Source organism: Lygodium microphyllum, chromosome 29 (assembly GCF_053477565.2).
Source record: "Lygodium microphyllum isolate KBCC chromosome 29, Lygodium_microphyllum_v1.1.10, whole genome shotgun sequence".
Lineage (NCBI taxonomy): Eukaryota > Viridiplantae > Streptophyta > Polypodiopsida > Schizaeales > Lygodiaceae > Lygodium > Lygodium microphyllum.
In genome coordinates, this window is record NC_141163.1 from 3697895 (window position 1) to 3722468 (window position 24574).

Here is a 24574-nt window from a genome sequence, read left to right on the forward strand (position 1 = left end):
CAAATCTCACATTCTCTCACAAGGGTTCTATTTATAATGCCCTATAGTGAGTTTTCCTCATCCTTTTACATGTGTGGGTTTTTCTTTTGAATGCCCCATTTCATGGTACTTGCTTAAGATGGTCCAACTAGAACTTGATATGGAAGCCATATGTGTAGGTGATTCTAATATGGTAACTTTGCTTGATGTTTTGATCTAACATATGAGATGTGGACACAAGTAGTATGGGAATTGACATGGAAGAATCTACACTCTAATCAGTCATTCAGGGAAAACTAGGCTTGATCACCTCTATTTCAATCATAGGGTGTGTTGGTATTTGTAATTGTTCTATATCAAGATTGAAGGTGCAATCAACACTTGTAAGCAATATGAAGGAGCACAATGAGAGCATTAGAAGCTAGTGCTTGTACTGCATCAAGAATTTCTTACAAAAGTAAAGGGAGGATAGAACTTCACATATTAGAGTTCAATATCATATGCATAGGTTGCAACAAAACAAGAAAGAAGTCATAGCTAAGATGTTATATGGCTTAGTTGAGCCAATGTCTTCCTTAATAGGCCATTGTTCGAAGGGGAGATAAAGGTAGTGGTATTTCACATGAAGAAAAAATAAGATACTTAGTGCATAAATTCGTTAAGCTAACATCCAAGTTGCATGAAGAAGAGCTATCACATGTTGTTCTTTTTTGGTATTTCTAAAAAAAAGGCAAAAATAGCTTAAATAATCTCAAAACCCACTATTTGTGATTATGATAATAAGAATGAGAATATAGATAAGTAGGCTATACATTTCTTCTCTTCTTATTTGCATGTGTATTGAGATAAAGGACGACACTTGGTGGCCACGATAAGAGCGAAAATTAATCTAACTAAGATAAACATTGTAATGAAAAAAAAGAACCATGGAAAAGGTTGGGTCTTCACTGAGAGCTCTAGATGGAGGTCATAAGGATGCAAGATACTTGTTCCAATGTTTTAGAGGTTAAAAAATATTTAGGGGCATGTGTCTTTTACCTCATATATGAATACAATATTTTGCACATGTGACTGATGATTTGTATATGTTATTATTATTACAAAAAGAATAGAAATTTCAATAGGACAGAAAACACATCAAAGCCATGAAGAAGCTAAAGAGATTGTTGAAGTCTACAGGGACATTGAGGAATGTTGATTATTCAAAGGGAAAGCATATTATCATTACACTAGACACTATCCTGATTGGTATTGGATGGGTGATTGGGAAATATGACAAGGGAATCAGTATGTAATTAGATTTGGAGCAAAAGGATTAAATGAAAGGTAAAGATGGGTATAGTCAGGTCGAGGAGGTGGGAAAGGAGCCATTCCAGCATTGATGTAGCTATTAGTTCTGCCTCGCTTACCTTTGGGCGTTTGTAGCTAATCCATATTCCTTATCTGAGTACTGCAGCTGTGATCTCAAGTCATCCAAATTAGCATTCCATGCGTGGAGGATGGTAGATTGGGGTATGGGGCCACCTCTTGGGATAACTAGGCCTATGCCTTTGAACCATGGATTGGTGCTGATGCCTACAGATGTGGTATTGCTACAAGCATGACGAAGAACTGTGGTGAGTGCATCTTGCCTGGTTGACTTTCATGGGCTAGTCGGGATCAACAACTATAGGCCAGGCTACACCATGGCCTGAGGCTACTCTAGGTAAAGCCAGGCTGCGAGGTTTGCATTCATAGTAGAGAGTTGCAAGGATGATGCTATTAATAATGATGCCACTAACTCAAGTGCTCCATGAGCCAATATGTGTGGCTTCTATAGTATGCCAGACAATATGAGTCTCAACTCTCTGTGCTATTGTGGTGGCCATCACAATTTGCTTCAGGTTATAACGAGCAATAATGCGACTTATCAAGCATGACTGAAGCATCAAATTTCAACCACTATCGAGAGAGAGGGAGGGTTTGCAATAAGGAAAGAATACATTCTATGATTCAGAACTCCATGGGAAAAAGACCATAATATAGGCTCATCAATAGCAATAGATCTTTCATCATTTCAATCATGAAGGGTTTTCTTCTCCCTATGCTGCACTGTCGTCCTTAATGTCTCTTACAAAAAAGGGCAAGGTTTTGCCTTCCCTATAAGCCTGATTCTTCCCAAGTGTAGATGCAAAGGAACTTGCGAAGACAAGCTTTGGTTAAGTTCATTAGGAGGCTTTGCAAAAGATATTTTCAATGTAGAATGGGTAAGCTCCTTACTATTTTCATCCACATTAGATGTTAAAAATAGTTTTTGATAGATAAAGCATGAAATAAAATGGTGGTTGAAGATATAAATGGGGCTAATTTTCCAAATAAAAGTAAATGATGAGGTTAGAATGGGTGTTGGTCTCCTAAACTAGGATTAACAAAAGGCCAGAAAGCATGGTTATTTTGAATCAAAGGTGCCATAGATAGAGGCTAGCACAGAAACTTACAAAGCATTGAAATTTATCACAACTAACATTCCTCCTATTGTGTTTTTGCCAACAAAGAAAATTTGAATAGCCCCTCATATAACTCTCCTTTGCAGAAACTCTTTGCCTCTCATATAACTCTTGAAAGATGATTTTTTATGCCGAGAAGTGCTTAAAAATAGACAAAAATTACGAATATCAGGGGAAATATAGACTTCGTCGAAGGTGGCGGTGGCAATCAGTACCATTTTAAGCAACAAGTCCCTAAAGCACTAGTGCTAATTTTCATGGAAGATCAAATGATGGCGGATGGCCAAGCTGGAGTTTTCTTAGATGCGAAATGATGTCAGGAATCCAACGCAAGTCTCTTATCTCCATTCCGAGATAGTTTGATCCCCCATTTAATCCCTGCAAGGTTCGGGGTTGTGAAGCTTTGTAGATTTCGACGTCACGGAACCACCCGTTCAAACAGATCTCAAATCCGATATCCTTTGCCCCTCCAAAAGTGAAAAAACCACTTGCCGGAAGTGTGAAAGCAAAAGGCATAAACTAGATAATTTGATTAAGAGATTAAAAGCTCTTAACAAAGAGCTTAATAGCCACAAATTGAAACATTGTGGGGGGGAGCGTCAGTTTTTTGCACCCCATTTTTTCCCCATGTTTTTCCCATTTTTCTGATCGATGGAGGTAGCACGAATCCTCTTGGCCTTGCGATGCTTCTATCCTTCGCCCTCCATCACCATAAATGGATCAAGGAATGATGCATTGAGCAAAGAGATAAAAAACCAGTCTTTCTCTCTCCTCCCTCTCTCTCCTGCATAGACGCATTTCATGTGTAAGAAATCAAGAAGAAGAGGAGCTGAAGAATGCTTATTCAGCTGTGATCGAATTACTTCAAGATGAAGAGGAGGCTAAGGAAAGAGGTTCAGCACTAAAGAATGGTTGTTGGTTGGTCTGTGGGCTGCCCAAAATAATTATTAAAAAACCTGCAACACACAAGACACGTGGTATGCTCCAATTTTATAAAGATATTTGCTTGTTTTTGTTGTTACATGGTCCAAATGTTGTTCATATGCAATGAATTTTTGTTTGAATCTTGTTTGCATCATGTTTGAGGGCTATAACTACAGAAATACAGAACCTCGAATGATTTAGAGCCGTTATTAGTTCTTTAAATGGAGCGTAGATCGGATACTGTACGCTCACGTAGTGAATGCCGGAAGGTCCCCAAGAACAATAGAACTCTACTTTTTGCACAAATTACAAGGTAAAAAGCATGAACGACAAGAGCAAGAGACCAATTGGGTGCAATCTCCCCCCATGCCTTGTGTGAGCACTCCACAAAGCATGTATTTTTTGTATTATTCATCTTCAAGCTCAAAATAATAGCCCAAATTACAAAATAGCAAGCTTTTAGCTTTTGAGTTTGCTTTAACACAAAATAGGAATAAAGCTAATGGATGGTGCCCAAAGAGTCTGGCACGCCCAATACAATGTCCAAGTAGAAATAACATAATCGTGTGCCCATGCGCATACAAAATAATAATAAATAACCGACGCCTCAATAAATAGGCGTGACAAAATATAAGCGCCATGTCTAGAGTATGCGCCCATCAAAATATAATCCATAAATCGAATACTCGATATCCTCCAATGCTTTCCTCCGCCATTGTTACTATCTCTACACATCAACTGAAGCATTCACAATCGTTAGTAAAATAATACAATTAAACCGACAAAAGTGAATACCTAGCAGTCTTCAGCTACATAAATAAATCAACTGGTTAGAAATAAATCCTAACCTTAATTTATTACGAGTGTGCACTCTAAACTCATAAATGTTTATTAATTTAATATGCATTTTGCGGAATCACCCGCTATGGAATCACCCATGTACACACTAAATTAATAAAATGCCCAAAAAGGACAGGCGTCCCCATCAACTTCTCGCACAAAGAATCCACTTTGTGTATGAGCCCCGGTCATCAAAGTTTATGGAATCCACCGTAAAACCTCACGGAATCCACCGTGGCACAGAATCCACCGTGAAATATGCCTCCTGGCATCATACCCCCGGGGTGGGATAGCAATTGACCTCAATTGCTATTAGCTCAATGTGGAGCTAACAGAGTGGGGAAAGCATTTAAGTCTCTAGCGTGCATCCATTGGGCTTCTTCTACAGGATGGTTCTTAAATTTAACTAGATATCTAGAATATCTTCGGCCAGTTCTAGTGGTTATAAAATCAGTATCTATGATAGCTTCTGGTTCAAGTATTTCAGTCTCTTCCTCTAACAAAGGTGGGTTTTCATAAACAGGGTGTACAGGTAATTGGCCTCTAAATGGTCTTAATAAACTAATGTGAAATGTGTTGTGAATTTTCCAATGAGGTGGTAATTCTAACTTGAATGCATTGTCATTAATTTTATGAATGATTCTAAATGGTCCATAGAATCTAGGGGCTAATTTGACAACTGGGTGTCTATCTACACTTTGTAGTCTACGTTTTTCTATTCTCAACCAAACATAGTCATCAACTTTGAAATTCATTGCTTGTCTTTTCTTATTCGCTTGTTTGGTATATGATTGCTGGGCTTTGGCAATCATGTCTTTAACCTCATCAAAAATAGTATTATGCATACTAGCAATATCATCAGCACTCTGAATTCTATTTGACAAAGATGCAACAGGTGTAGATAATCTATAATCATAAATCACTTCAAACGGTGCTTTCTTTGTAGATGTGTGTGGTGTATTGTTATATGCAAACTGTAATAAATGCAAATGTGTATCCCATGTCTGAGGTTTAGAAATAGTATATGCACGTAAGAGATCTAGAATAGTGCTATTAGTGGCTTCTGTTTGTCCATTAGTTTCAGGATGAAATGCAGATGAGAAATCAATCTTTGTGCCTAGGTTACCAAACAGAGTAATCCAAAAGTTGTTACAAAATCTAGAATCACGATCTGAAATAATAACTTTTGGCAATCCATGGTTAGTAAAAACAGTTTTCAAAAACAATTGTGCTGCTTGTGATGCTGTTAAAGTTTTCTTACATGGAATGAAATATGCTTGTTTACTAAATCTATCTACTACTATCCAAATCATATCATGGTTAGATTTAGTATTAGGTAAACCAGTAATAAAATCCATAGAAATTTGTTCCCATGGTCTAGATGGAATAGACAAAGGCATAAGTAATCCATACTGTTTACCATGATGTCTCTTAACTCTTTGACAAATCAAACATTCAGAAACAAAGTTAGATACATCAGTGTCCATATGCGGCCAATAAAAATCTTCAGTTAATGTACGTAAAGTAGATATGATACCTCTATGACCTTGATATGGGGGATAATGAATCTCATTCAAAACAAAAGAGCGGAATGGAATTGTAACACATAACCTCTTTTCATAAAACATAAATCCATCGTTATATGATAGTGAATCAATAGGAATTAAGTTATTTTGAACTAATTTATTTCAATCAGCATGAAAAGTAATATCCTGATGATAAGTATCTTTCATAGCAATCAAAGAATCAAAAGATATAACAGAAATATTATGAATGGCAGGTCTTCTACTTAATGCATCAGCCACTACATTTTCTTTACCGGGTTGATATTGAATGATAGGATGAAAACTCTGGGTAAAAGATGCCCATTTGATATGTCGGTCAGATATTTGGAGTTGGCTAAGTAAATGTCTAATACTTTGCTAATCGGTCTTAATCATAAATTCTGAACCCATTAAGTAGTGTTTCCACTGTCTTAATGCTTGTACAACAGCTAATAGTTCTTTGTCATATGTGGAATATTTCAGTTCAGAGGGTTTTAGCTTACAACTAGAATAGGCTATAGGATGATTGTCCTGCATAAGTACAGCTCCTATTCCTGATCCACTAGCATCAGTCACTACGGCATGGATTAATGCATGAGTCAAAGGATTTCTGTTGATTTTTGGACTAATGATAGACAATACCTTTCTTCAGAAGTTCGGTTAATGGTAAAGCAAGTAATGAAAAATTACATACAAACTTCCTATAGAAACTAGCAAGACCAAGGAATGATCGTAATTCATGCACGTTTTTAGGTACAAGCCAATTCAATATTGCATCTATTTTCTTAGGGTCAACTTTAATTCCATCGGATGATACAATATGACCTAAATACTCAATTTCTGTTTTAAAGAATTCACTCTTTTCAGGATTTGCATACAGTTGATTACCTTTTAGTAACTGAAAAACCAATGACAAATGCTCGTAATGTTCTTTCTCATTTTGACTAAACACCAAAATATCATCAAAGAAGACAATTACACAATACTGATATTTCAAAAATATACGGTTCATCATTCTACTAAATGTAGCAGGTGCATTAGTCAATCCAAATGGCATCACTAAAAATTCATATTGACCAAACTGTGTCCTAAATGCAGTCTTAAATATGTCTGACTTATCTAGTCTCACCTGATGATAACCAGATTTAAGGTCTATTTTACTAAATATAGCAGATCCTTGCAGTTTATCCATAAGGTCATCAACTCTAGGAATGGGATACCTATTCTTTATAGTGATCTTATTTAAAGCTCGATAGTCAATGCACATACGATAGGTATTATTCTTTTTCTTGACTAACAGAACAGGTGCACCGAATGGAGAACTACTAGGTCTAATCAATCCTCTATTTAGTAATTCCTCAACTTGACTCTGAATTTCTTTTTGCTCTATCTGGTTATGCCTATATGGTGCTTTGCAAGGTGGTTATGTGCTAGGAATCAAATCTATTTTATGGTCTTCTGGACGTGAAGGAGGTAAACCAGGTGGTAGATCTTCGGCAAAACAATCCTTAAAATGTGCAAGAAATTCTTTATGCCTAGGGTGCATATGATTTTCTTTTACTTGCAGTTCATTCACCTAAATGAGATAGGATTTAGTACTCTTGCGTAATGCAGTTTAGCTTGAGTATGCGAAAGCAGTGGAAAAACATTAGATGCATGCATACCATACAATGTAATATGTTTTCCTTGAAAATTAATATTCATTGAATGTGTGGAATAATCTATATCCGGGTTATGCTGGTGACGCCAAGGCATACCTAAAATAATGTCACTCGACTGTAATGGAACAACTAGAAAATTTCTTCTTTCAGTGTATTGACCAATTTGAATCTCTAAGTCATGCACTTCCTGTGTACCATTATACCTAGTGCCTAAAAATGTTGCTTTAATGCGATAATGCGTAGGTACAGTCTGTAACTTCAATTCTTTTACTAGCTTTGCTGAAATAAAATCATGAGTGCTACCGTCATCATGCAAAATAATCTTTTCCTTTCCATGCACCAAACATTTCATAGTCAATAAAGAATGTGGAGTTGGCATACCTGGTAAAGTATCCGAAGGAGTAGTGATGTCGTCCTCATCTTCTGTGAAATCAGGCATATCTTCATGTTCGTCTTCTTCCATTGCTCCAAGGTAGTTGATATGGGTAGGTGGCTTCTTTGAATGGCAATTTGCTGCTAGATGTCCAGGCTGGTGGCATTTATAACATATTATAGGCTTGGCTTTGGTTACATTGTTTGCAATGGCAGGAAGTCTAGGGACATTAGGATTTGGCTGTGGAATAGGCTTGGAATTTTGATTGACATTAGATGGTAAAGCAGGTGGTTTTGCCCAATTTTTACGAAAAGATGATGAAGTGAAACGACCTTGATTAAATCTTCTAAAGTTTGAGTTGAATTGTTTAGATCCATAGTTACCATTGACTTGGAATTGCTGTGGACGTCTGTCTCTACCTCACAGCTTGTCTTCAGTGTTGTGAGCTAATGAAATTGCGTCTTCAAGAGTAGCAGGCTTAAACATGTTAACTTCAGCGTAGTAATGCCCAAGGAGTCGAGACATATACTTGTGCTTGTGTGTCGCTTCAGGTACGTCTTCAAGCATGCGTAACTAGAGTAGTGCATTCCAAAAACGCTCTGTGTACTGAGGAATAGGCTCACGATCCCGTTACTGAAGAAGATCCCATTGCTTTATAGCTTTCTCATGAAATTGTGGAGGAAGGAAATTCTGCATAAACTTCTTCTTGAAATTCTCCCAGGTAGCGGGATAATCTATACTCTTGCGTACTACAGTCCACCAAAGAGATGCTCTATCCACTAAATGATTAGTGACACACTTGATTTTATCTTTTTCTGCATAGGTTTCCTCATGAAAGTAGTCGTCAAACTGACTAATGAATGCAAGAATAGTTTTTTCGTCTCGAGTGCCATTGAAAGTACGGAATTTGAAATTTCTTTTACTTATCTTTGATTCCATGTGGATGGTTTGAGCTTCGAGAGTTGCGTCGATGGTACGTCGGATAAGATCTTTAGATTGAGGTTCTTCTTTGTCGGTTAGACGATCTTTGTAAATTTGCCAGTTGAACTTTCAATGCTTGCCTAGCCCTTCGTTCTTCATCCGATTGCATCATAATTAAATCCAGCTTTTGCTCCATCATAGGTTCAGGTAGGTTGCCTTCAGCCATTAAATCATCCATATGTGGTTCCGTCATCCTGCAAAACTCAAAAGACCTTTCTCACTCAAAATCAAGTTAGCGAGATGAGCGTAGCTCAAGTTCGGGAATACAAGGCTTATGTATGTTTGGGTGTAGCGTTCATAATCTTTGGAAAATCTGTGTTTTATCCTTCTTCATATGATGAAAATGCTTCAACAAACCTACGTATGCTTAGAGTACCTTCCAATGAACAACTTTGCAGTTCGGAGTTTCTGCGCAGGAACAGCCCTTCTATGAGTTTTGTACAGAAGTCAATTTTGATTCCAGTTGACTTGTCTCACTTGCAGATGACCAGACTAATGTAACTTGCAGAGTTTGTAGACTTGCAGAACTTGCTTGCTTTACGGAACTTGCAGAACTTCAACTTGATAGAACTTGCTAAACTTGCTGAATCTTATTGTGTGACCTGACTGATTGAAGCTTAAGTAACTTGTTGCTTTGGTAAGTAAGCTTTAGCTTACTGACCAAAACGTAAAATCGTAGGGGGGGGCCAGAGGCGCAAAAATCGGAGGTCTCTTGATACCTCATGATGACGAATTGAAGCTTTTAAGCTTCTTAAAGCTTATAAAGCTTTAATACTAACTTATTAATCATAAAAGCTTTTAAGCTTTTGGGCTATGGAGGCTTATCTCTGAGTATGAAGATGACTTGATGAAGAAGAGATAGAAGTGGTCCTCCGCCTCTGTAGACCGGTCCCTCGCAGTTTGATGATGGAAACAGGGGTTCTTGATCGCCAGAAATCTGCCTGTATCGACTGTTCGCGACGAGATTGACCGTAGAGCCCGATCGTTCCAGGAGCTCCGCCTTCGCACGAGATGGATAGCGATTGGAAGCTCTTGATCTCAGCTTCGCTCTGATACCACTGGAGCATAGATCGGATGCTGTAAGCTCACGTAGTGAATGCCGGAAGGTCCCCAAGAACAATAGAACTCTACTTTTTGCACAAATTACAAGGTAAAAAGCATGAACGACAAGAGCAAGAGACCAATTGGGTGCAATCTCCCCCCATGCCTTGTGTGAGCACTCCACAAAGCATGTATTTTTTGTATTATTCATCTTCAAGCTCAAAATAATAGCCCAAATTACAAAATAGCAAGCTTTTAGCTTTTGAGTTTGCTTTAACACAAAATAGGAATAAAGCTAATGGATGGTGCCCAAAGAGTCTGGCACGCCCAATACAATGTCCAAGTAGAAATAACATAATCGTGCACCCATGCGCATACAAAATAATAATAAATAACTGACGCCTCAATAAATAGGCATGACAAAATATAAGCACCATGTCTAGAGTATGCGCCCATCAAAATATAATCCATAAATCAAATACTCGCTATCCTCCAATGCTTTCCTCCGCCGCTGCTGCTATCTCTACACATCAACTGAAGCATTCACAATCGTTGGTAAAATAATACAATTAAACCGACAAAAGTGAATACCTAGCAGTCTTCAGCTACATAAATAAATCAACTGGTTAGAAATAAATCCTAACCTTAATTTATTACGAGTGCGCACTCTAAACTTATAAACGTTTATTAATTTAATATGCATTTTGCGGAATCACCCGCTATGGAATCACCCATGTACACACTAAATTAATGAAACGCCCGAAAAGGACAGGCGTCCCCATCAACTTCTTGCACAAAGAATCCACTTTGTGTATGAGCCCCGGTCATCAAAGTTTACGGAATCCATCGTAAAACCTCACGGAATCCACCGTGGCACGGAATCCACCGTGAAATATGCCTCCTGGCATCATTAAAACCTGCAAAATGTCATTTTTAATGGAAATTAGTGGTTTTTTAAAGATTTTGAGTTGGGAGAAAGGAGTGGAAATGGGATAAACTCGGAGAAAATGTTAAGTTTCAGTCAAAATAATAAGCCAACACAAGTATATCAGAAAATACCTATTTTCCATGAATAATAAATAGAAAAAAATAGCAAAAAATAGAGAAAATTGGGGTTTTCGCGGTGGAAAAATAAGATTCATGTGCGTGAATGTTTGGCGAGGTTAAAGCATGAGGTCAAGACTTAGTTTGGTCTCGTCCTTTGTGTTATAGTACGTGTTTATTATTTTTTACATACAAAAATGACACAAAACAACCATTTATACCTATACACCGCAACAGCAACACCTTAACGGTGAGGGGGGGATGAAGTTTGTGCGACGATCTAATTGCTGAAAAGATAAAAATTATGATTTTTCTCTTTGTGCATAGCATTTAGGGATCATTCCATAATTAAATATAGGCGACTAGTAGCACGGAAGTTCCGGTGCTAGTCCCTAAAGTAGTGTAGCACATAACACTTAGTTAAAATTCATGAAAGGGCTTTTTTCGGCACCTCACATAGGTAGTTTTTAAATCATAAAATGGTTGTTCACAATCTTCATACACCTTGCATCAAGCATGCCACATGGTATCTCTTGGAATGCATTGCAATTGATTGATAAACTTTGACCAACGCTGAGAGGACAGGAAACCCAAGCTGTAGGTTTAGACGGGTGCTTCCGTTGGGAAAAGTTTTGTGAGGCAAATCAAAATCTCCTAGAATGCTGAATTATGAAAGAGTGGAGTTTGTGCATTATGTTATATATATTGGAGCGACGCATCTTGGGGCCAATCCTCGAGATGTAGGAGAGTCGCAGTGGAGCCGTGGCAATTAGCCAAGAGGTGCTTCGCTATGTGTGTATTACGAGGCATTATGCCTATATGTTATGGGATCTCCCTTTGAGGAGAAGAAAAGGTGAACGTTGGACTACATATTGGATACAAACGCAAAATCGTCATAAGCATTTGGTGCAAAGTGAGTTTTAGACACTCCTTGCCCACGAGGCTATGTGGTGGGGTTGTCTGCCGTATGCATGAGGTCCGGCTAGTGCCATAGCCAAAGCCAGCCCATTTTAGGTCCCATCAGTGGTGCATCTACCGGGAGCTGCCTATGAGTGGCGGTCTCCGAATCTAGGTTGTAAAGGGACCTAAGTTTATAATTTCCATTAGGAGTATGCTAAGCTAACCATAAAATGGGGTTTGTTCAAGGATGGAAAACCTTGGCTTTCCCTATACAAAATGTACTGATGGACTTAGTTAGTTATGTAGAGCATGAGTCCTCTACAAAAGATAATTTAGGTGATGAGAAGAGTAACCAGTTAGTGGTTACCCCATCCTCTAATGCGATGGCATGGACCGAGGTTCGCCTTGGTGTGGTCTCTACCCAAGAGAAATCATGTATAACCATCCATCAACCTAGAGGGCATGGAACAAGTATGTTGGAAGCTATGGCTCAACAAGTGATTATGCTAAAGCCGTAGTGCCATGGGAAAAACTCGACACACAGTGGAGTGCAGTTATGGCTGAAACATCCCATGTGGTGGGGCATCATGCCAAAATTTTAAGTATCACAAGGATGTTAGAAGCCCTAGATGTAAAGGGAAAACCATTGCTTAAAAGACACGCTCCCCAGGTCCCAAGTGTTAAGGATAAGTTTGCTTTTGATGAGAGGCAGCAACTCCTAGATAAAGCCATCATGGAACTACCTAGGAAGGGGCAAGATATGGGAGATCCTCTAAGAAAGGATCGGAATGACATGCTAAGAGCTATAGGTCTCCCTAGACCACTTTATGAGTTGGCAGAAAGGGACATTAAGGATAATGGAAGAGGTTGGAGACCCTAAGATACTAGAGTTGGGTTATGATTATGAGGATTTTTATGCCCCAGTGTTGATCCCGAAGGAAAGGGCTAAATGCCCTCCTTCTTATAAGGATCTCCCAGTGTTTCATGGGTTGGTTAATGAGGATCCGATGGTGCATTTATGAGAATACGGCCTAACTTGCCTTGCAAGTGGGTTCAGTGATATTCATTGGATGCTCGTATTCTCAAGTACCCTAAAGGGAGAGGCTAGAAAATGGTACTGGAGCCTCCCAAGGGGTTCTATTAAATCCTTTGAGGAGTTGAGTGATCGATTTTTAGATAAATATGAAAAGAAGGTGCCTATGACCCAAGTTTTAGGGTAGCTGATGCAGATTAGGCAAGAATCCTATCCTTCTGTTAAAGAATATGCTAGAGCCTTTGATGATATTTTGAGGCTTTGGCCAAGAAGAGCTACTGCATTGCCAGGTGATGTGCTATGTGAGCTCTTTTTGAGTGGCTTAGAGATTAACATGCAAATCCAAGTGGGATTGCGGAATCCTAAGTCGTTAAGGGAAGCAAAGATGCATGTCGTTGATTATGAGGTACATATTCAGAGATGTTGGGAATACTTTTGGAGTTTTTCCCACTCAATACAAGTGCATCTTAGCTTCCAACCATTTCTACAAGGAGGCAGCTCACTTCTTGATACCAAGGCAGCCTATAAGAGGAACCTTGGTAGCCAAAATCTCCAAGCAAAAAATGGAAATAGTAGGGATAATATACCCTCTGGGGATAAAAAGATTCCAAGCCCAGTAAGTCCCATGAAGGCTTGCAACACTTCCATGAGAGGTAGTTGTGATGGTGGAATTGATAGAACCATTAGGTCTACAAGCTTAGATGAGCATTCTATGAGTGGTTCTAGTTGTGCTCCTAGTAAGGCTCTTGAGAGACCTTTCCAATTTATAGATGAATCATGCTTTTGAGTAGATGCTACTCCTTTTAGTAAAAGCTTGGTTCCTATGGCTAAGCAGTTGTTGCAGAGTGGACAAAGGAAAGTAAAGACATCTCGTGTAGAGAAGATGCGGCATACCAAAGGTCCACCTACACTAAATAGAAGCCATAAGGCTGTGAGGCCATCTGGTAATGGTGATAAATCCACTGTGAGTCCATTGGACCAATGTGGGTAGATGAGGCAGTCTAAGAATATGAAAAGGAATGTGAGATGGGTTTGGAGGCCCAAAACCCCTAAAAATACTGTTGGTGTGTCAGATGAAGGGCTAGGAATTGCATGTGGACATGCTTTGATGGATTCCCAAGAGGATGCGACTAAAGGCCATAATGCGACATCTGACAATAGGGACTGCTGCCTTGAGATGCATCTATGTGATGGTTCTAGGCTTGAAGCTCTGTCTAGTTTGGATCGTATCATTGACATATGTAATGGTCCAATTAGAGAAGAGTTGAATGATCATAAATCCATGATTCTCCTTGTAGGAGGAGTTACTGGAAAGTTGGGACAAGTGATCCGTTTGAATGACGACCAAGGGGATGAGATATATCAACCTAGTTATGTCATTCATTCAGCTCATAGTACCCAAGAAGAGATGGCCATTATTACTGAGATATCAGTAGAAAGGCTTGGACTAGTGGATCTACAAAGAGCATAGATCAAGCTTTTAGCTGACTCGCATGAGGAGCATGAGGCTAGTCCTCCTATTTTATGCTATCCTTGGTATCCTGATTAGTTTGATAGGATGTGATGTATATGCCAAAGGAGATAATATATTACATGGATTAGAATGAACTATCCATTTTAGGCCAAGAGGGCTAGTTGCTTTAAGTAGTTAATGTCTGATTTCTTTAGGCCAAGAGGGCCCGTTTGTTTGTAGTGAAATGTGCTATTTCTTTAGGCCAAGAGGGTCCTATCTCTATTTGATGCAAGTATGTTTAATGCTTTGTTGTTTTAGTGATTGCACCATACAGGTTGACGAAGTCACTGGAGGGAGCCTTTGCTGTGAAGAAGCTTCTTGTGGGCATTCCAGGTGGTTTCGTTCCCTTTTCTAGTTTTTCCCTTAAGAAATTAATGATATATGTGCAGGTGAGGGTTTTCTTTCTTGTTGGAGACCGGCACTTGAGGCATGAAGTCCCAGGTTTAGGTTCTGTATGTCTGGGGGAGGTCTGAGTAGTCCTTGCCTCCTGTAAGGCATTGTCAGGTATTGAAAGACTTGTTTTAGATGGGAGTTCTAGTGACCCTGTTCTATGTACCTGCTAGGCGGTCGTTCTAGGAGTTCCTATTAGTTGTGAGGCAGTTAGAGAAGCCTACTAAAATAATGATGGAAAGAGACAAAACCCTAAAGATCTGAAAGACAATATATGAATATACGGAGGTGTGTAAAAAGGGGTTTTAACCCCTATAACAAAAGGAAAGAAAGAAAAATCCTTGAGCTATTGTTTATCACCTTGCGAAGGCCTGGTACATTCCTAGGGATGAGACAAGATCCGAGGCCGATGCCTTGCCCTTCCTTGGGGTGACATCTTGCCATAAAAGAAGAAAATAAAAGAAGGTTAGAGCGAAAATAAAAGTGAGCGTTAGAAAAGGATTAAGTGTTGCCTCGTGAGGGCTTGGTAGGTTTTTGGGTACCGATACAGGACCCAAGGTCGATGCCCTGCTCTCCTTGGGTCACTACGCTCAGCTCCCTCCTTTTTACATGCCCAAGTATAGAAAAATAAAAACCTAAAACAAGGAGAAATGTGCTAAAAGAAAATATTTCTTGATTAGGCTATAGGAGTCCTTGCCTAGTGGGAGCTCCTGGTTGAGTTGTCCTTAGTTAGGTAGGTAGTTCAGACCACCACTTAGGATGACCTCTTTGATCGCTCTTTTTAGCTTGGCTATGTTGGAGCAGTTGATTAGTGACTAGCTTTGCGCCTTCTATCAGATAATGCTGGGCCTACTTCTTGTGGATTTCATGCCTTGGTTTTGACAGGGGGTAGGGTATGAGTTGTGATGTGTTGTGTTGTGTATTTTTTGTATCAGCTTAATGCTCTTTTTTGTTGTTTGTATGCAAATCTATTCGTGGGATTCGACGGGCTAAGTCGCCCTATCCTGTCGGGTCACCAATGACAGATGATTTTTGATGCCGAGAAGTGCTTAAAAATAGGCAAAATTTATGAATATGAGGGGAAAAATAGACTTCGTCAAAGGCAGCGGTGTCAATAAGTACAATTTTAAGAGGCAAATCCCTAAAGCGCTAGTGCTAATTTTCATGGAAGATCAAATGATGGCAAATAGTCGAGCTGGAGTTTTCCTAGATGTAAAATGATGCCAGGAATCCAACGCAAGCCTCGGATCTCCATTTTGAGGTCGTTTGATGCCCCATTTAATCCTTGCAAGGTTCGGGGTTGTGAAGTAGCTACTGGATTTGGAAGCCGGGAAGAGCATGACGGGGCCCAGATTTGTAGATTTCAACGTCACGGAACCACCCGTCCAAATGAATCTCGAATCCGATGTCGTTTGCCCCTCCAAAAGCGAAAAAACCACTTATCAGAAGTGTGAAAGCAAAAGGCATGAACTAGATAATTTGATTAAGAGCTTAAAAGCTCTTAACAAAGAGCTTAATAGCCACAAATTGAAACGTTGTGGGGGGGCATCAATTTTTTGTGTCCCATTTTTTCCCCATTTTTTATCATTTTTCTAATCAAAGGAGACAGGAGGAATCCTCTTGGCCCTAAGATGCTTCTATTCTTCACCCTCCATCACCATAAACGGATCAAGGAATGATACATTGAGCAAAGAGATAAAAAAACCAGTCTTTCTCTCTCTTCCCTCTCTCTCTTGCATGGAGGCATTTCATGTGCAAGAAATCAAGAAGAAGAGGGGCTGAAGAATACTTGTTCGGCTGTGATCAGATTGCTTCAAGATGAAGCAATCGGATTGCTTCAAGATGAAGAGGAGGTTGAGGAAAGAGGTTCAACACTAAAGAATGGTTACTGGTCAGTCTGTGGGCTTCCTAGAATAATGATTAAAAAACCCGCAACACGCAAGACACGCAGTATGCTCCAATTTTATGAAGAAATTTGCTTGTTTTTGTTGTTTCATGGTCCAAATGTTGTTCATATGCAATGAATTTTTGTTTGGATCTTGTTTGCATCATGTTTGAGGTCTCTAACTATAGAGATATAGAACTCGTAATGATTTAGAGCTATTATTAATTCTTAAAAACTTGCACAATGTCATTTTTAATGGAAATTAGTGGTTTTTTTAGATTTTGAGTTAGGAAAAAGGAGTGAAAATGGGATAAACTCGAAGAAAATGTTAAGTTTCAGTAAAAATAATAAGCTAACACAAATACATCAGAAAATACCTATTTTCCATGAATAATAAATAAGAAAAAATAGCAAAAAAAAGAGAAAATTGGGGTTTTCGCGATCAAAAAATATGAAAAATTAAGATTTATGTGTGTGAATGTTTGGCGAGGTTAAAGCATGAGGTTAAGCCTCAGTTTGGCCTCTTCCTTTGTGCTATACTACGTGTTTATTATTTTTTGCATACAAAAATGACACAAAACAACCATTTACATCTATGTACCACAGCAACACCTAAACGGTGAGGGGGGGATGAAGTTTGTGTGATGATCTAATTACTAAAAATATACAAATTCTGATTTTCCTCTTTGTGCATAGCATTTAGGGATCATTCCATAATTAAATATAGGCGACTAGTAGCAGGGAAGTTCCGGTGCTAGTCCCTAAAGCAGCGTAGCACGTAACGCTTAGTTAAAATTCATGAAAGGGCTATTTTTTGCACCTCACATGGCTGGTTTTTTAATTATAAAATGGTTGTGCACAATCGTCGTACACCTTACATCAAGCATGCCACGTGGTATCTCCTGGAATGCATTGCAATTGATTGATAAACTTTGACCAATGCTGAGAGGACACGAAACCCAAGCTGTAGGTTTAGATGGGTGCTTTCGTTGGGAAAAGTTTTGTGAGGCAAATCAAAATCTCCTGGAATGCTAAATTATGAAAGAGTGGAGTTTGTGCATTATGTTATATATGTTGGAGCGACGCATCTTGGGGCCAATCCCTGAGGTGTAGGAGAGTCGCAGTGGAGCCGCGTCAATCAGTCGAGGGGTGCTTTCCTATGTGTGTATTACGAGGCATTATGCCTATATGTTATGGGATCTCCCTCTGAGGAGAAGGGAAGGTGAACGTTGGACTACATATTGGATACAAACGCAAAATTGTCATAAACATTTGGTGCAAAGTGAGTTCTAGACGCTCTTGGCCCGCGAGGCTGTGTGGTGGGGTTGTCTGTCGTATGCATGAGGTCCGGCTAGTGCCATAGCCAATGCTGGCCCATTTTAGGTCCCATCAACTCTCCATTCCAAATTTTCATTGAACCTTGGACACAACTTATCTCCATTGGTCAATGAGCACTTCTCGTGATAAATAGTGGAAGCTAGATTTTCCCATTGGCAAGCTGCACTATCCTTTTAAGTAAGTGTTGTCCATTTTCACCCATGATGTTTTTTCCACATTTCCCCATGTATTTTTGCCTTATGGGTAAGTGATGTCCATTTTTCACATATATCTTTGCCTTGTCTCACATGTGTTTAATAATGATAGCCCATGGTTTTTGTCACTGAGCTTGTAAAGCAATTTGAAGATCAACATTTTGGCCTTTGACTTGATTTCTCCTTAGACTTCTAGAGCCCTAATCCTCCACAATTCCTTATTGTGGTTATCACTTTCTAGAAATTGAATTCCACCAACTACTTGGTTCGAAGCTCCACAAAATCCTTTGCAGTAGCTTCTCATATTTTTTTCATTGCACCTTAGAGAATGGAGTTACTAATTTTAAAAACATCAAGGAAGGTGAAAGTATCTTATCTACTACTATTGAATTTCCTCGAATGCTCAGAGACAATGCAAAAAATGTGTTTAATATATTTTTCATATTTCCTAACATCTAATCAATATTCCCAACCCTAGAGGGCACTCTAGATACCAAAAAATTCACTTGCCTTGATTACATTGAGAAATCTAATCACAAGTATCTTCCAAACCTAGATAACGAATATTTGTCTTAAGTTTACGAATTTTTATGCCTCAGAACTACATACTACTCATAAGTGTTAGCCCCGAATTAGCCCTATAGACCAAAATTAGATTTGAGTTATCATCAACAAAAAGCTTGGTGCACCTTTGGGAATTACTACTAGAGGGAGACCATAGATTAGTCCTATCTACACTTTGTTATCCACCATCTTAAGTAGTGGATCACCAACCATGTTGAAGAGAAAAGGTTGCATCCTTGTTTGAGTGATCTCATGAAACTAAAAAGGGTAGGCTATGTATCTAGTGAACCCCACTTTTGTGGCTACATTCTTGAAGAGTACATTCACCATATGGTAACTTTAATAAAAGCATCATAGTTCAACAACCCATTGCAATGGCTTGATTGGTAGTTAGTATGATAGAACAATCTCCAAATAATGTGAGAGTGGCATTATAAGCTTGTGTGGGGGTCCTAGACATACACAAGAATTACTCTACTTTTGCTTCTTTATCACAATTCATTCTGGAGTGGCGATGTTAGCAAACATCCATTTTTGAGCAATGTTCATGTAATCCATAAGGGACCTCAATATATAAATTAAAACAAACGTGTTTGCCATTTGGATCGATGCTCTAAAATGACCAAGGGTCATGCCATATTCATTTAGGGATAGATGTGTGCAATAAATCCGTTAATTGAGGTGGAAATTATCAAATGCCCAACATGTAGGACGGAGACTAAGGTGGTATAAGTACTCCTACTTGTTGGGACCAACTCAATGTTATGTTAACACAACTTGGTATGGTTCTCAACGATACAGAAAATGCCAAGGACATGAGAGTTCTTCTCATGCACCATGGCTATACCAACCAAGTAAGGAAGGTAACTATACCCATGACACTCTTGAATGTCAATGCAACTTCAATGCCATGGGAAGGAAGAAGTTAAAGCGTGATTGCCCACAATGCTATGAAAAGTGTTCCAAAAATTTGTTCACTACCTATGAGAGATACGCTTTCTTTTATTTATATCTCCATTACAAAAAATTTGCAATTACTAACCAAAAGTAGAACCTTATGTCACGAATTATTGGAAATGTGGAGAAATTTAAAAAAAAAAGGGTTGATAAAGGATGATGCAATTGGTACTTCACAAATAAATGAGTTATGGGATGGCACGAAGTGCAAGAGTGTAAAAGATTTCAGGGATCCAAAATCATACTTTGAGCTTCCAATGATTTGTACTAATATACATTGCAAGAAAGAAAGCATATAAATCATATAAAACATTGTCATCAATCTAGGTAATGTGTTTGTGGCATCTACAAATCCTTTCCCCAGATCAAATTGGCAAGTAATAGAAAGGATGTGCAAAGACTTTCTATGGCAGTATGCTAATGGCAACAAATGGCACTCCTTAGCATGGAGCCTACTTTGTGAATTCGAAGTGAATGGTCGAACGGGTGGTGAGGAAATAGGTGCCAAAACAAATTGCATGGCATTGAAGCTAGTAGCTAAACTTGAGCATGACATTCTTTGGGAAGCTATTATGATAAAATGGATGTCAATAACCAAACTAGTGAAAGGTGCCTAGGACTCCCTTTCATGGGAGAATGTTTATTGGTAGGGAGGGACTGAGTTTAGAATAAAGGAATTGACCACTGTAAACACACTATTGAAAAGTTGGTGGGCATCTCTCAAGAAATTTAGGTGGAGTGAAGAGGTAGATTAGAGAGGAGATTCCTCCCTCTCCCAACATATCTAGCTCTCACTAGTTACCTTCAAGGGTAATATAGCTCCAACAGATAAAGATAATAAGAATTCCAAAGTAGTGGAGAAAAAAGGTCTGAGAAGATGGTTAGAAATGTTGAACTCATGGGAAGGGGAACTCATGGACAAGGATGAAATTAAACACAAGTTTCATCTCAATACTAAGGAAATGGACTAGCTTAGATCCATGCTAATTGAGAGCAAAGAAGAGTGGCCCTCCTCCAAGGTTGGTAAAGAACAAACACCTCATCAAGTTCCTAGTCACAACTAGAGGTAAAAAGGTGGTTCAAGATAAATGTCAGAAAGATTTGGAATTAAGGAAGAATGATGTGTTCCTCAAGTAGCAAATGGAGTGGAGATCCATCTTCCCTAGGGAACATTGGAAGATATGGTAGAAACGCTCTAGAAAGGTGTCATCTAGTACTCCATCTAACAGATTAAATACCCTTCTATGAAAGATGTGCATGTAGAAGCTAAGCAGGAAGGAGAGGCTCAATAAGTTTATGAAGATCCAAGAATAGTGTGTCATGTGCCATCAAGCTTGGGAGTCAATCCCCCATGTTCTCTAGCATTGCCCTATGACACAAGCTCTCTGAAAGAAGGTGATGGGGTGGATTGCAATTGTAGGCCTTAATGCATAGGTTAAGATGAAGTTGGCATTGTTCGAGGACAAAGGCATATTGGATAAAGAGATACTAAAACTATGGAATTATCATCAGAGCATTACCATCACGGCCATTTGGGTCAATAGGAATGCTAAAATATGATCTAGTGTCTGGGCAGATTGTAAGAGAAGTTCTTGCGATGTGTAAAAAGATGAGGAGAAGAGATCATGTCTTCAAAGTGGAGGTACAAGCTCCTTAGGAAGACGATTGTTTGAAGCCTGGTAGTATCTTTGTGGATAAACCTCGAAATACTTTATGATAGAAATATCAAACTAAACCTTCACATTTAAAAAGAGAGAGAGAAAGAAAGTTATGTTTCAATTTTGGCAAGGGCACGGCTGCACATGCGGATATTCATACTGTGTTTAATCGCAGGCTAACAATGGGGTAGGAGCCAGAGTGCTGCTACACAAGACGACACACATGAACCAGATGAAGTCCATTATTGCATCCATCAACCTTGCGATAGGTCTAGTGCTAGCTGTTGCTTAAACACCATGGGGGAATTTCTTGACATAAAGAGGGCTCAAAAGCATAGAGTGTGGCAGACACAAGAGGAGATTGAGAGCCAACGGATATACATGTACATCTCACTGTTCATCACAATATTCCAAGCAACGTATTAGAGATAGCTTTTGAGCCTGTGTAGTGGCTTTTGATAATCTCTGTACATTGCGTAGCTCTTGAGCTTGTACATGATTGTTACCGATGGATGAGAATAGGGATGGTAGGACTACAAATTTTAGCGATGACATAGCTATTGAAAGCCTTGCAATAGATTCTAAATGGAATTTTTTTTGTTCTGCAAGTCCATGGGGCAGATGCTATGATTGAAGAAGAGAATTGTATTTTCTTCTTGTCCCATTCTCCATGAGGAGAGGTTAGAAATGTACTAATCTTCCTTTTCATGAAAGAAATAGGCTGGTATGAAGCTAGTGCTGATCATTATGAACCACTAGTTGCATATCTTGCACAAACAAAAGGCAGAGGTTGCATTGTAACTGTAGAAAATTTCCTTTTGCAGTTGCAGTCTTTACCAGCTACTATGACAGGAACATCATATTTTGTAACTTGTACAATAGGACTGGATCCTTCACTTATATGTGTAATAGCTTGTCTACAATGGATCCATGATGTAGCATTGCAAGAAGCATTCAATTTTGCGCATAATATGCATCATTGTGCTCCTACCAATGGTTGAGGTCAGTAATGTCCAGTACTTTGATAGTGGTGCTTCTAAGCACATTATCTCTCACTATGTATTGTTTATTATGTGATTGAAGGACAACATTGGTGTGGACAGTCCTAGACAAAATAAAAGCTGCTAGAGTATGAAAACATGGCAGGTGGCTCTTGGGAATGTGATCAAGAAAACTAGAGCCATCAGGCTGCCCAAACAATAGTGATGGCTTGAGTTTTGACACTTAATTCAACAACCGATACCCAAGGAGTAAGATCGTTATAGCAAAATCATTACAACAGGTTTGTAGAAGTAGTGATCAATACCTCAAATACCTTCTTAATTCCCTAAACCAACAGATAATAGCCTGAAATTAAAACATAATATCTAGTAGCAGATTGCAGTAGTAGTAGTAGTAGCATTGGAGCAAGGAGAATTTATTACAAGGAAGCCAGTTGATAGGAGTGATAAACAATGAATGCAAGTAGATATTGTTACCAGGTTGGGATTTCCAGGTACTTTATTGCTTAGGGATGGTCTGTTGAATTTATGTAGTGAGTATGTTTGCTAAATATGCTTCACTTAAGTATATGTGTGCTAAATACACTTCACTTGCAAAAGAGATTTGGAGTATGTCATCATGAAATGATTGAATTGCAGCATATATACAATATGGGTATGGAGAGGAGACCTTCACATATTATGAGTAGATGCAACTTGAGGGTCTCTTTGCCTTTGCTTGTGCCTTGAAGGCTTGTGGTGCTAGGAAAATGATATTATTGATGGCACTACATTGTGGTCCCCTTTTGGCATCTGGTGGTAGAGACCGTCTTGTACATATATATGATGTTTGCAGGTATTGTGCCTTGTACATTCATAGTCTGTCATTCCTTTGTCAACATGGTGGTCATTTAACTCACTTTCAAAGTTCATGTTTTGGAGGTAGATACTTTTATTATCTTCTGCTATTGAAGATTTTATCATATAGAGTACTTCTTTGAGCATACTTGATTTTTGAATTTAAAAACTTTGATGTCATCGAGACAGTAGATAATCATTCAGCTTTAATCATTGTAGCAAACTTTTCTTGTGATAGTTTCAAATTGCTAAGTGCTAGTGCGAACAAGTATGGCTTCCTCCTAAATTCATGGTTTTTACTCTCGATTTTAAGATTCTCAGGTCTATTTTGTCTTGGCCCCCAACTGTAAAACCACTTGCCTGCAGATTAGTAGTGTTTTGCAACATAGAGTAAATGGCAATGGGCATCAAGAGTACACGTTATCATGAAGAAATGGCTTCTCATGGTGTAGTTTATGATATGACATTGATCCATACAACAAGCTAGTAGTAACCATTGGATAGGTTGGAAGTTATTTTCATGAAAGGTTACCATAAGTCTTATATCAAAACATGATTGACTATTATGTTAAGTTATTTGTCTTCTATGGTTTCAGGACAAAGCACCTGCTTCAACTAAAACACCATCCCCTCTTGAAGTTGAGCCCATGCCTGGTGGCTCACTACTTGCAAAGGAACGAGAATGCTTGAAACTAAAAGAACACCAAGTAACATTACACTATGGTTTTATGGTATAGCTTTAGAATGCTCATTGTGTAAGTCCTTTGTTGCTCATTTACTACCAACAAAAAAGCTTGATCAAGGATTTCATATCAACTAAGATTTGACTACTGAGAAGCAGAGTGTGGACCTTGGAAGCATTACAATAGATGCTCTCTCCTTCGTGGGCCACTGTCAACGAGTCTATTAATAGCACAAGATTGAAAAAGGCTACTACTACTAAAACTAAAAAAATCCATGAAGGTATGGGTGCTACTGTTATCAAGTATGGTAGTGTGTTGTTACTTGAAATCATAATGCCAAATGTGGTGGAAGCTTTTCAACTAGCTAACTTACCTATATCCATCATAGTGGCTCTATTGACAACTGTCAGTTTTTTTCAGCAAGGCCCTTGATTCAAAAAATCATTTTTCCCATTTTATTTGCCATGTGAGCTATGTTTGCATGCTTGGAAAAGGTCTGGAGCTATAGCTAGCAATCAGATTATTGGTAGCTACGTGTGGAGAGAGCTTGCTGTAATAGTCAAAATTTTTGAGAGCTGCTAGAAGAAGGGACTACTATTGCAAAAACAAGGGGAGTCAATTGTATAGTCTTAGGAGCTTCTACAGGAGACATGTGAGTTGGATTGTTGATTAAAATGAAGACCTCAATAGGGGGTAAAAGTACATTGTGTGGCAACTGTACTAATACAAAGCACCGTGGACCAAGGCC